This window comes from Anolis sagrei, chromosome 7 (assembly GCF_037176765.1).
Source record: "Anolis sagrei isolate rAnoSag1 chromosome 7, rAnoSag1.mat, whole genome shotgun sequence".
Taxonomy (NCBI): Eukaryota; Metazoa; Chordata; class Lepidosauria; order Squamata; family Dactyloidae; genus Anolis; species Anolis sagrei.
In genome coordinates this window covers 15,223,234-15,236,683 of record NC_090027.1, presented here as the reverse complement: position 1 = coordinate 15,236,683, position 13,450 = coordinate 15,223,234, and the positions used below count along the sequence as shown (strand labels likewise).

At 43.8% G+C, this 13,450-nt stretch overlaps 1 protein-coding gene across 3 annotated transcripts in view; it reads right to left on the bottom strand.

The window, feature by feature from the left end:
* Positions 1–6,594, bottom strand: part of ZMIZ2 (zinc finger MIZ-type containing 2) — a 126,567-nt gene extending 119,973 nt beyond the window's left edge. For all 3 annotated transcript variants that reach the window (XM_067470689.1, XM_067470688.1, XM_060786937.2), the window contains exon 1: positions 6,139–6,594. The gene's annotated coding sequence lies outside the window, so the exon portion shown is untranslated. The remainder of the gene's footprint in view (positions 1–6,138) is intronic.
* Between the last annotated feature and the right edge of the window lie 6,856 nt (positions 6,595–13,450).

The following is a 13,450-nucleotide window of genomic DNA, read 5'->3' as shown; positions in this document are numbered from 1 at the left end:
TTCAAATTTTCATAAAATGTGGAAGCTTATGTGCTTATAGACTTATGCAGAGTACTCAGACTGCAAACATTTTCTTCTTTCTCAAGTTGCTCAACCAGAGAAAGGGGTATTTGTCATGACAACTTGGTAATATGGCCTGTCTGGTACATTTGGGTCCATAGAAAGGAGAGAGGCTGCTTGATTGCAGTGTTCAGATTTGTGGAATTCTCAATCTGTTTTGTCTTCTGCTCCAGGGAAGAGCCATAGTTCACGGGGTAGTAATCTTTTGATAAATAAAATTAAAAAAAAGGAACCCTCTTATCTTCTGACATTGTGGAAAGAATGCTGCATGAGTTTTCATGCTTTCAGGATACCCCCTTACCCTATGAATCACAACTTAAATTAAACTCTCTGCAGACAGATTGGCAGTGTTTAGCCAAACAGAAAGGACAAAATGAGCTGAGTATCTGGCAACATGAAGAGCCGATGTCCTCTCCACCCTTCCCTTCAAATTAAAAACACCCAAGAGTAACGGCAGAAGACAATTTGTATTAGCTGTAGATGCATTTCTTCACAATGCTAGATCACAATCAGGCCACAAAACAATAAATGCAATTTCACACCTGCATTAAAGAGTGAAAAAATAACTCTTTTGTTTGTTTTTCTTCCACAGGATAAACAATACCAGCAAGGAAACTAGAAGATATTGGAACTGCACAAATAGCAGAGTAGAACAAGTTAGAAGATATTCTGTGGGCATTGCTTTGCTCCAGCAATGTGGCATCTTCTCAATCCTAGCACAGGTAGCTCAAGACCTTTAAAGAGAGGAACACACTGTTTTCTCTCTCACTTCCTTCCTTGGTTGGGTTTTCAACTTATAAATCCCCCCCCCCCCCGCCATTCACTCCCACCTAAGGCTGAAATCGTGCACAACTCTTCAGCTCTCTTCTTCACAGGAAAACTCAATGAAGCATCCTCCAACTCCTTAGTAATATCTGTCTTTCTCATTTCATTCTTCAGGATGATTTTTTAACAAGATGTAGAACTATAGGCACCTTCCCCATCAGATGTTTTTGATTGCAAGGACCATCAGCCCCAAAGAGTACATCCGATGTTTGGGGCTTATGAGACTGAAGAGCAGCATTATGATGTGGGGGGGGGGGGCTGATCGACAACACTGCCTCCTAAAATCTGGGTCCCAGCCTCAAATGGGGTAGTCTTAGCTCCATGTTGGGGTCACAAAAATTGACAACAGTGTAAGTTCTCCCAATGTCACTTTGTGGTTGTTTCAGGCATTTGGTAACCTCAAGGTTGGACTTCTATGATGCACTTTACATTGGGCTACCCTTGTACCAAGTTTGGAAACTCCAAATGGTTCAAAATACAGCAGCCAGATTGGTTACTGGAACATCTAGGAGTGAGCATATTACACCTATCCTAAAGTTAAACCACTGGCTGCAAATTCGTTTCCGAGTGATGGTTTTGAGTTTTAAAACCCTGCATGGCTTGGGTTCAGGTTACCTAAAGGATCACCTTCTCCCATACAATCTGCCTCACACACTTCGGTCTTCTGAGAGACGTCTGCTCCAAACAGCCAGAACCCAACTGGCAACCACCACCCAGAGGACCTTTTCATCAGCTGCCCCAAGACTGTGGAACGACCTGCCTCTAAATCAGCTGTCGGAATTTAAGACACAAGTGAAGACCTGTCTCTTCTGGCAGGCCTATCAAGACAATCTTTAAACATAATCATGAATTTAATGCATGTCCTTTGTTTAATCTCTGTTTTGTCTGTTTTAACATGTATTTCATAGAGATACGTTTTGGTATGGAACTTTTATGGAGGTACCTTTTAGTGTGTGTATTTGTACTGTTTTTGCTATGTTTATGTATTTATTTATTTACAACTTAGATATCCCACCCTTCTCACCTTGAAGAGGACTCAGAGCGGCTTACAAGTTATATATACATACAATATATTATTAGCATAGCACCATCTTAGAATTATATATTACTATATTGTACTATACCATTATATTGTAATATTATTAGTAATATTACATGTAATATAAAATATATAGTTATAATATCATATTTTTATTAGTATTATATTGCATTACATTACAATATTATACATATTATATGTATATACAATATATTATATTACTTTAACCCACTGCACCATCGGGGGCTCCTATAAAAAGGGAAACCATCTTGCAATTGCTGATCCTCGCACCAGGAAACATTTGAGTTTTGTACCTGTTTTACATCATTGGGGCTACCTCAAAATATCTCAAATACCGAATAGAGGTCATGAATTAGAATAATAGAATCATAGAGTTAGAAGAGACCTCATGGGCCCTCCAGTCCAACCCCCTGCCAAGAAGCAGGAAAATTGCATTCAAAGCACCTCCGACAGATGTTTAAAAGCCTCAAAAGAAGGAGGTTCCACCACACTATGCCTAAGTGGAGTATCTTGCAATTGAAAAGTTTGAAGAAGCCCCAACCTACAACAGGGCTTTCTGAGAGATGTTCCCTGAGGGCGGGCACTTGTGGACATTTTAAGATTTGCCAGCATGGAGGGTAAAACAACAAACAAACCCAAGAGCTGCTCCTTGGGAAAATATGCCAGCTTCTAAGAAACAGAGACAGGTAGGACCAGCTTTGCAGGCTCTATCAACCCAACTGTTGCTGAGTATTATTATACTATTACTAGCCATCCCCTGCCCTGTTGCTGTGGCCCAGTATCTGCATATGTGTTTTGTGTGCTTGCGTTATGTGTATATGTGTGTGTGTGTTATACACATATGTGCTATGCATATATGTGTGTTATGTGTATATATTTGTGTAGATGTGTATATATGTGCGTTCGCATATATATGTAGTTGTGTACATGTGTTTATTTATTTATTTCATTTATATACTGCTTTTCTCAGCCCTTAGGTGACTCAAAGTGGTTAACAACAGCAAAAATTCAATGCTAAACATCATATAAACAGTTAAGGGACAGATAAAACAGTAGCATAATAAACAATTAAGCATCAATATAACAAATCATTAGTGTCTCATCAGTAGAATCAAGATCCAATCTCATCATCCGTTATTGTAATTTTTTGTTTTGTTTTTTTTGGCTTTTAAGTCCCTTCTGTTGTGTTTTTCAGTGTTTTTTTATGAGTGATAGTCACTTGTTGGCCTGATAGGTGTCTTGTGTCCATATTTGGTGTCAATTCGTCCAGTGGTTTTTGAATTATGTTAATCCCACAAACAAACATCACATTGTGTGTGTTATACACATATGTACTATGTGTATATATTTGTGTAGGTGTGTATATATGTGCATTTTCATATATATATGGTTGTGTGCATGTGTTGTAATGTATTTTTTGGGTTTTTTGGCATTTTAAGTACCTTCTGTTGTGTTTTTCAGTGTTTTTATGAATAATGGTCACTTGTTGGCCTGATAGGTGTCTTGTGTCCAAATTTCGTGTCAATTCATCCATTTTATTGATATAGATTCCCTGACCTGTGGTGTTGACCCATTCAAGTGTTCAAGAAACGTGAAAGCGTGTAATCATATGTTGCTTATATGCGAGTTATATTAATTGTACTGTTTTATTTGCTTGCTGCTTTGTTTTTTACTGATGTTGGGCTTGGCCTCATGTAAGCCGCCTCGAGTCCCCTTGGGGAGATGGTGGCGGGGTATAAATAAAGTTTTTTTAATTATTATTATTATTATTATTATTATTATTTGAAACACAACGAGATGAGTCCACAGCAGACACTCTGCTGGCTGTTGTATCGGATCACACGTCGGACACTTCCCTACTGTCTGGGACTGTGTATCGGCAAATAATGCCCGACTTTGGAACTCTTTACCTGGAGAGATTAGGAAAGCCCCTTCATTAGAAATGTTTAAAAAGAACCTTAAAACCTGGCTCTTCCGCTGCACCTTTGGTGAGTAGGTGCATGCCATGATATTTTGCACCCCTCAACGTTTTTGCTGGAGCTCGCGCCCCCAAATGGAAAGTTTAGCCTCACAATTCTATGTATTTTATGAGTACCTGTAAATGTTCTGCTCCTATTTTGTCTCATTTCAGTCTTTGAATTGTTTTTATCCTATTTTTATCCATTGTTACCGTCACCATGATTGTGTTTATTAGAATGATCTTTTATGACTGCTGCTATTTTTTAAATATAATTTTGATGATGTTGTTGTTATTTGTTGTTAATGTTTTGATTTTATTGCTGTAATATGTTGTCCGGGCTTGGCCTCATGTAAGCCGCACCGAGTCCCCATTGGGGAGATGGTGGCAGGGTATAAATAAAGATTATTATTATTATTATTATTATGTATGCAGATCCCAGTAAGGTGGCCTTCTGCAGCTGGCAGATGGTAATTTTGTCAGCGCCGATTGTGTTTAAGTGCAGTTAAGTCTTTAGGCACTGCACCCAGTGTGCCGATCACCACTGGGACCACCTTGACTGGCTTGTGCCAGAGTCTTTGCAGTTTAATCTTTAAATCTTTTAAATTATTATTGTTATTATTATTATTGGGAGGGATAGCCAATACTCCAGAGGACAGGAGCAGGATTCAAAATGATCTTGACAAATTAGAGAGATGGGCCAAAACTAACAAAATGATGTTCAACAGTGACAAATGCAAGATACTCCACTTAGGCAGAAAAAACGAAATGCAAAGATACAGAATGGGGGATGACACCTGGCTCGAGAGCAGTACGTGTGAAAAAGATCTTGGAGTCCTCGTGGACAACAAGTTAAACATGAGCCAACAATGTGATGTGGCAGCAAAAAAAGCCAATGGGATTTTGGCCTGCATCAATAGGAGCATAGTGTCTAGGTCTAGGGAAGTCATGCTACCCCTCTATTCTGCCTTGGTTAGACCACATCTGGAATATTGTGTCCAATTCTGGGCACCACAATTCAAGAGAGATATTAACAAGTTTTGTTATGGAACTGTTGATTCTACACTTTTAATAATGATTGTGCTATTTTGAAAGATGACTTCCGTGGATGTAGACACTATACTCCAACGGGATTTTGGCCTGCATAAATATGAGTCTAGTGTCTAGATCCAGGGAAGTCATGCTACCCCTCTATTCCGCCTTGGTTATACCACACCTGGAATATTGTGTCCAATTCTGGGCACCACAATTGAAGAGAGATGTTGACAAGCTGGAATGTGTCCAGAGGAGCGTGACTAAAATGATCAAGGGTCTGGAGAACAAGCCCTATGAGGAGTGGCTTAAGGAGCTGGGCATGTTTAGCCTGAAGAAGAGAAGAAGGCTGAGACGAGACATGATGAGGACCATGAATAAATATGTGAGAGGAAGCCACAGGGAGGAGGGAGCAAGCTTGTTTTCTGCCTCCCTGGAGACTAGGATGTGGAACAATGGCTTCAAACTACAAGAAAGAAGATTCCATCTGAACATGAGGAAGAACTTCCTGACTGTGAGAGCCGTTCAGCAGTGGAACTGTCTCTTCAGAGTGTGGTGGAGGCTCCTTCTTTGGAGGTTTTTAAACAGAGGCTGGATGGCCATCTGTCAGGGATGCTTTGAATGCAATATTCCTGCTTCTAGGCAGGGGGTTGGACTGGATGGCCCATGAGGTCTCTTCCAACTCTATTATTCTATGATTGTGAATATTATCTTTCAAGTACAATCAGTGGAACTCTCTGCCCCAGAGTGTGGTGGAGGCTCCTTCTTTGGAGGATTTAAACAGAGGCTGGATGGCCATCTGTCGGGGTGCTTTAAACGCAACATGCCTGCTTCTAGGTAGGGGGTTGGACTGGATGGCCCATGAGGTCTCTTCCAACTCTATGATTCTAATGGATAAGGGAGGCTCCAAGCGGGCCCATCCAAGAGAAGGCAGGCAGGCAGGCGCCCTTTCCTCGGCCTCATGGCGCCCACAGCTCCCCGTGGCATCCCTTTTGTTGCCATGGAAACTCCCCCCCCCCCTTTTTTTGGTACCCCTCAGCCAAAACCACCCTAAGCAGACAGGCGGGGATGATCTTAGCAAACAATAAAACATGGCAGCCTGGGAAGGGGGTTGGGGCCTTCCAAGAACCCCCCCCCCCCACAAACCCTGCCAAACAACAAGGCCCTCCGCCCGCTTCCTGAGGGGATAAGATGGCAAACGCACCAGGTTAAAATGGCCCTCGCAGCCGCCGCCGTCGCCGCCGCCGCCTCTCCCTTTTTCCTTCTCTGAGGAGAAGAGGAGGAGGATGAGGAGCTGCTGCTGTTCCCGTTCCCTCACAGGCCTGGCCGCCCGGGCTCCATGGCGGCCGCGGAGGAAGGCGAAGGAAGACGAAGAGGAGGAGGAGGAGGAAGCAGCTCCCTGCCGCCCGCCCGCCCTCAGCGCCGCTGCCCGAGCCCTACAGCCAGGAGGACGAGGAGGAGGAGGAGGAGGAGCGCGCCGCGGCAAGAGCAGCGCCGGCAAGGCTCCCCGCCTCCATCCTGCCTGCGCTTTTCACCTCAGAGCTCCGGTTGCACAATAGAGAGGCCCGGCTGCCTCATTAGTATGCACGCCCCGCCCACTCCGCCGCTTCCTTCGGCTTCAGCGGCGGTGACACTGACACTCACAGCAATGGAGCTCTTATCTCCAGCGGGAGGGGGAGAAGGGGCGTGGCCTGCGCCTGCGGCACCGCGCGCCCCGCCCCCTCCGCAAGCCCCGCCCTCGGAGGCGCTGAGGGAAACAGTTTCCTGAGGAAGGAAGGAAGGAAGGAAGGAAGGAAGGAAGGAAGGAAGGAAGGAAGGAAGGAAGGAAGGAAGGAAGGAGGGAGGGAGGGAGGGAGGGAGGGAGGGAGGGAGGGAGGGAGGGAGGGAAGGAGGGAGGGAGGGAGGGAGGGAGGGAGGGAGGGAGGCGGAAGAGGGGCCTTCCTGCTTCCTGTGTCCCTTTTCCTCCAAGGCGGCGGAAGGCTTCCTCCATCCCTCAGGGATGAGGAGGGAAGGTCGCCTCAAAGGAAATCCCGAGCTCGGCTTTCCCGGGCCTCAGCCATGGAGGGAGAGAAGCAAGGAAATATATTTATTTATATCTGTTATAGAACTCCAGAATGCTGATGACAATGTCGTCTGTGCGCATTCAGAAGAAGATCTACAAGCCACTCTAAACACCTTCACAGAAGCATACGAGAAGCTCAGCCTCTCATTGAACATCAAGAAAACCAAAGTCACCAGCCAATCCCTTTCCAATACCACAGATAATAATAATAATAATCCTTTATTTATAACCCGCTACCATCTCCCGCAGGACTCGGTGCGGCTTACAGGAGGCCGAGCCCAAATACATCAATAAAACACAACAACAACAATACAACAATAAATAACTCGTAAGGCATAACAATAATATCACGACGCATTTAAAACCTGTGGCAGGGCCAAATGTAATGATTAAAATTTTATAATGCTGGGCATGTTCAAGAGAAATAGGATGGATATTTTAGGGATATGTGGGTGTGCAGACAATTCTAAATCTCTCGTAAAGATACAGCTTAATGGCATAACATTAGAAAATGTAGACCATTTCTGCTACCTTGGCAGCCACCTCTCTACCAAAGTCAACATCAACACTGAAATACAACACTGCCTGAGCTCTGCGAGTGCAGCTTTTTTCCCAGAGGCACTGAGGGAAGCAGTTTCCTGAGGAGAGGAGGAGGCAGGCGGAAGAGGGGCCTTCCTGCTTCCTGTGTCCCTTTTCCTCCAAGGCGGCGGAAGGCAGGGAGCTCGCCTCAGGCCTCCTCCATCTCTCAGGAATGAGGAGGGAAGGTCGCCTCAAAGGAAATCCCGAGCTCGGCCTTCCTGAGCCTCAGCCATGGAGGGAGAGAAGCAAGGAAATATATTTATTTATATCTGTTATAGAACTCCAGTATGCTGATGACAACGTCGTCTGTGCACATTCAGAAGAAGATCTACAAGCCACTCTAAACACCTTCGCAGAAACATACGAGAAGCTCGGCCTGTCATTGAACATCAAGAAAACCAAAGTCACCAGCAAATCCCTTTCCAATGCCAGAGATACAGCTTAATGACGTAACATTAGAAAATGTTGACCATGCACATATAAATGACAAGCATTCAATGCCATAGACACACAACACATATAGACCAAAGACACAGAGGCTATTTAACATTCCAGCTTCATGAGGGTGTGCTTTTTGAATTCCGGCCACCGGGGAGATGTCACTTCACCATCCACTTGTGACACCGATGGAGTATTTCTTCATTCTTTTTGCACACTACTGGAGAGTTTTATGGCATCGTAACTTAGTTAAATTAGCCTCCCCGCATAAGCAGTACCTAAATTTCCTACCTGACAGATGCAACTGTTTTTCGGGCTGCAAAGGTCGACAGCAAGCTAGACAAATGGCTGGAAGCTCACGCTGACCCGGGCTGTCTTCGGCCCAGCAGCAGAGCAGGGAGCTCACCTCAAGCCTCCTCCATCCCTCAGGGATGAGGAGGGAAGGACGCCTCAAAGGAAACCCTGAGCTCGGCCTTCCTGGGCCTCAGCCATGGAGAGAGAGAAGCAAGGAAATGTATTATTTATTTACTTACTTACTTAACAGCATTTATAATCCGCCCTTCTCACCCCGCAGGGGACTCAGGGCGGATCACAATGCACATATACATGGCAAACATTCAATGCCATAGACACACAACATATATAGATAAGAGACACAGAGGCTATTTAACTTTCCAGCTTCATGAGGGTATGCTTTTTGAATTCCAGCCACCGAGGGAGCTGTCGCTTCACCATAATAATAATAATAATTTTAAAAACTTTATTTATACCCCACCACCATCACCTCGAAGGGGACTCTGGGTGGCTAACATGAGGCCAAACTCAAAGATACCAATACAGCAAAATAAAATACAAAATGCAGGCAACAAAATTTCATCAGAATAATATACATAAAGTAGCAAAATAAAATAAACAGAAGAGATGGACATATATAAAATCAAACACAATGGGCAGGCCAAATGGACGAGGTAAAATGATAAAACCCTGGATGAGGTAGGAATAGAAAAAGTGTAATTGAGAGGAGCCCAGAAAGGATGAACAGTGGTGTTAGACTTTCAATTTAGGATGGGGGAAAGTGCATCATAGGGGCAACACTGTAGATGGAACAAACAGAACTCTCCAAAGGCACATCGGAAGAGCCAAGTTTTCAGATTTTTCTTAAAGGCTGCTAAGGTGGGGGCTTGCCTAATCTCACCAGGTAGTGAATTCCAAAGTCGGGGGCCACAGGGCTTTTTCTCTTGTTCCCACAAGTCTTGCCTGTGAAAAAGGAAGAGGCGAAAGGAGGGCCTCCCCAGAGGATCGGCGGGATCGTGCATCGGTGTCACCATCCACTTGTGATGGTGTCCTTCCTCATTGTTTTTGCACACTGCTGGAGAGTTTTATGGTGTCGTAAATTATTTAAATTAGCCTCCCCGCATAAGCGGTACCTAAATTTCCTACTTGACAGATGCAACTGTTTTTCGGGCTGTAAAGTCTGACAGCAAGCTAGACAAATGGCTGGAAGCTCACCCTGATCCCGGCTGGCTTTGAACTCACGACCTCTTGGTCAGTAGCAGATTTTAATGCATCTGACTCTGAACCAGCTGCGCCATGACCTGGTCCAAGAAAGAGTACCGTTCTATTACCCGAGTGGTGACCACTAGGGGGCGATAGAGAGAGGATATAGTCCATTTACAGCAGTGGTTCTCAACCTGTGGGTCCCCAGATGTGTTGGCCTTCAACTTCCAGAAATCCTAACAACTGGATGGGATTTCTGGGAGTTGTAGGCCAAAACATCTGGGGACCCACAGGTTGAGAACCACTGATTGACAGGAAGGGATCCATCCAGTCCATACTCCAGGAAATAAAGCCTGACTACTCACGGGAGGGAAGGATATTAGAGGCAAAGATAAAATATTTTGGCCACATAATTTTTTTTTTTGTCGTGTCAGGAGTGACTCCTGGTGTGAGAGAATTGGCCGTCTGCAAGGACGTTGCCCAGGGGACACCTGGATGATTTTGATGTTTTTATCATCCTTGTGGGAGGCTTCTCTCATGTCCCCGCATGAGGAGCTGGAGCTGATAGAGGGAGCTCATCCGCCTCTCCCCGGATTTGAACCTGCGATCTGTCGGTCTTCAGTTCTGCCGGCACAGGGCTTTAACCCACTGCGCCACCGGGGGCTCCTGGCCACATAATGAGAAGACTGGAAAGCTTGGAGAAGACAATGCTGGGGAAAATGGAAGGAAAAAGAAAGAGGGGTCAACCAAGGGCAAGTTGGACGGATTTCAAGGAGACCCTAATGATATATTGTTTTTATTATCTTAATGTTTTTAAGTGTATTTTATGGTCTTGTTACCGACTGTAGACCGCCCCGAGTCGCCTGGGGGCTGAGAGTTTACGGTAGTTTACGGTATATAAATATAGTAAATAAATAAATAAATGTCATCCTTGAAGTGACTGGCTTGACCTTGAAGAAGCTGGGGGTGGCCACAGACGACAGGGCTGCTCTATGAAGTCATGAAGGGTCGGAAGCGACTGAACAAATAAACAACAACGGAGAGCGAGTTGAAGGAGGAAAACTATTTCCCCCATTTTCGCAGGTTGTTTCCACCATGGGATGGGTGGGGAGAATAACAGGAAAACAGGGGGAAATGGTTTTTCTCCTCCAACCCACCCTCCACCCTGTAAAAATGACTGTCCTCTCTCTTGCACCCCCGGTGGCCTCCGACGGGATAATGGAACAGTACCAAAGAAAGAAAGTTGGGCCCTGGCTGTTGTGCATTGGAGAACCCGTCCAAGGCCTCATCCACATGGACCATTCAATGCACTTCATATTGTGGCAACCAGGCAAGATTTTGCCACAATAGTGTGCGAAAGAAACAATTCCGCACTTTGTCTGTGTGCCGTGGTTCCTGCGATCCCTATCTGGACCTCCCAGTATTTTCTGTATGCTGGCTTGAAACTGCATTAAGTAGTCAGTGAAGATGGGGCCACCATCACCAACCCAGATGGATTCGCTTCCTCCCTGGCAGGATTCTCTTGCACTGACTGCTCCTTCCCTCCAAATTAAGAGAGAGATGTGCTGATTACCTGATGCAGGAGTTGTGGAAGGTGATTGAAGGCCTGCTCCAAAGGTCACTAAGCCTGGCTTTTTGCATTATACTTCATGGGCCCGGCAGCCCAGCACTTATAGGATCTCGGGAGCCATATTTGTAGGGCCACAATTGATTCCTCCCTCTGCTTTGTGAGTTTGATCAGGACTCAGTCACAGAAAGAACCAGTTATGAGGTTTAGCAGAAAGATCAGGGGAAAGACAATGCCCCTTCCCCATGATATGGCTCCGAACTTAAGTAATGGCTCCCCCCCAAAAAAACCATAAATTTTTTGAAGAAAAGTCAAAACCTGGCTCGAGCGAGCTTTCACAAATGCAGCATAACAGGCAAATATGGAACTATTTGATGATGCCATTGGAAAATGAATTTAGTAAAAAGATGCTGATGATTTATGTTTCTTATTGTTTTTATATTATTATTTTATTATTATTATTAACTTTATTTGTACCCCGCTAGCATCTCCCGGAGGACTCGATGCGGTTTACACAGGCCGAAGCCTCAAAACACAATACAATAGAAAACATAACACAACAATAGCAAAGCAAATCAAAACAATAAGCAAAATAACGACAATGGCAGTACATCAAGACATTATTAAAACTGGTTCGGCCGGCGCAATGGGGTACAAGGTTAAAAGTGCTGAATGGCAGGAGGCACGTAGGATTAAAAGTGCGGTGTGCAGCGACGATTCGTTATGCTAAGGTGCTACTAGGACTTGGGGTGGGGATTCCTAGTCAGAGGAATTTTTTATATTATATGTGGAATGTTTTAAACTGTATTTTTATGTCTGTCGTGGCATCGAATTGTTGCTGACTGTAAACCGCCTTGAGTCACCTTCGGGCTGAGAAAGGCGGGATACAAATATCATTAATAAATAAATAAATAGCCCTTTGAAAACATCCCCTCAAAACACATTAAAATGGAATGAAATGTTAATCGGTATCCAACCTTATAAGAAGACAGAGAGGAGCAGAAGACAGTTCCATCTTGTCTTTACTAATAATATAGTGTATTGTATATACATATAATATTTATAATATTATAATGTAATACAATATAATAGTAATAATAATACAATATTGTCGAAGGCTTTCATGGCCAGAATCACAGGGTTTTTTCGGGCTATATGGCCATTGTCTAGAGCAGAGGCGGCCCTAGGTAATTTTCAAAGGTAAGCAAACATTATTTTGGCGCCCCCCCCCCCTCAACCAATCACTGAAAAATAAAACATAGAAGGTAGAGGTGAATAAAAGAGTTACCTTACAAACCAGAAATTTACTTATGTTCATATAGTTACATTACCTAGAATTAACACAAATTAACTTTTTTTAGAATGCAAATATTTTATTAAACTTAGCAACAATTTTAAGTTTTTGTTGTTATTTTTGGTCTACAAGTACTACACAAAGGTTTATTGGTCATGCTGTCTCTTCAAAAGATTTTTCAGACTAGGGTCTTGCTAATAACAGAGAACTCAAACCCATGCTTGTTGGGTCTGTAAATCAGATTTGTTTTGGAGAACGCAGCCCTAGGAGAATAGACACCTCCTTTTTAAGAAAGCGAACTCTTGTCCTTCAAAAGTGCCATGCCAGCCTGGACCATTGCAATGGGTGTGGCAACACAGCCAGCATCTGGCCCCTTCACTTGACTGGATACTTTAACATCCAGTTTTGTTTTTTTAACACAAATAAACTTGAACACTTTTAAAATTAAAAAGATATTTTTCTGGCTTTCAATTTTGAAAACTCGTGTACTATTATATCTCTTTCCATTTCATCCAACAAGCCATTTTCAATGGCCAAGGTTGCTAGTCCACTCAAGCGCTCTTGACTCAAAGTTGATCTTAAGTACGTTTTTATAAGTTTTAATTTTGAAAAACTCCTTTTACCGCTGGCCACAGATACTGGAAGTGTTAACAGAATTCTCAATGCAATATAAACATTTGGGAAAGTATCCACATAACCACGTTTGGTTATGAAAGACAACGCTTTCGCTGGATGACTTCCAGGGGGCAGCATGGTTGCAAATATTTGTAGCTATTCAAACAGATCATCACCTTTCACATCACAGTCTTCACTATCAGCCAAAATGGTTTGAAGGTGTTGACAGGCATTCTTCAATTCTGTTTCATTCAAACTTTTCCCAAGGCTTGAAATGTCATACTGGGATCAGATCTTGGGATATAGGGCCTGTCTGGAAGGGCCCCTAGACCCCTTCTACACTGTCCTTATAACCCAAGATCCCATCCCAGGTTATCTGCTTTGAACTGGATTATATGAGTCCACACTGCCAGATAATCTGGGATAAACAGAAAACCTGGGATCAGATCTTGGGATATAGGGCC